Below are 656 nucleotides of genomic sequence, written 5' to 3' on the forward strand. Positions count from 1 at the left end.
TTTTTAGATTTGTTTTTCCTTTGACTATAATTGATTTCATTCATTTAATTGTATGAGTTTTATTTCATAGCTTCTGATCTTTCTTTATGACATCTTTAGTGAAACATTCACCCTAGGGCCATATTTGCTTGTTTTTTTATAAATTGTGGTAAAATAATTATAACATAAAATTTACCATTTAGCTATTGTTAAGTGTATAGTTCAGTAGCAATAAGTGCATTTGCATTGTCTTACAATCATTCGCCACTATTCGTTCTCCAGAACTTTTTTCATCATCTCTGATGTGTCACTCTTGCACAGGGGCCATGCTAATCTTCATTGTATTGTTTCGATTTTAATATATGTGCTTCCCTCGGAGACTGCTACCTGGTAAGCTGACCTGCCACAGCTCCAAAATAAAAATAACAATTAGGAGGTTTTAGTTAGAAAACATTAAGGAACAGTTTACAGATGTCACATTATGTCAGTTTCATTCATCATTCACATTAGTATTCATAAACATTTTAAGTGTCATTAACTCTAATAACAATCTGTAGGTTAAAATTTCTCATTTTATGTAAATTACCAGTATACAAGTAATGGCTGATGAGAAATCATAGCTAATTATAAATTAAATACAGCACTTGCAGCCAAATAATTTCAAAAGCAAAATTATT

The 656-nt window shown here is 30.2% G+C and overlaps 1 pseudogene; it reads right to left on the reverse strand.

Moving 5' to 3' along the window:
- Positions 1–259: 259 nt before the first annotated feature.
- LOC111747026 lies at positions 260–360 on the reverse strand (annotated as a pseudogene).
- Positions 361–656: the final 296 nt, after the last annotated feature.

Source organism: Pteropus vampyrus, unplaced genomic scaffold (assembly GCF_000151845.1).
Source record: "Pteropus vampyrus isolate Shadow unplaced genomic scaffold, Pvam_2.0 Scaffold208, whole genome shotgun sequence".
NCBI classification, from domain to species: domain Eukaryota; kingdom Metazoa; phylum Chordata; class Mammalia; order Chiroptera; family Pteropodidae; genus Pteropus; species Pteropus vampyrus.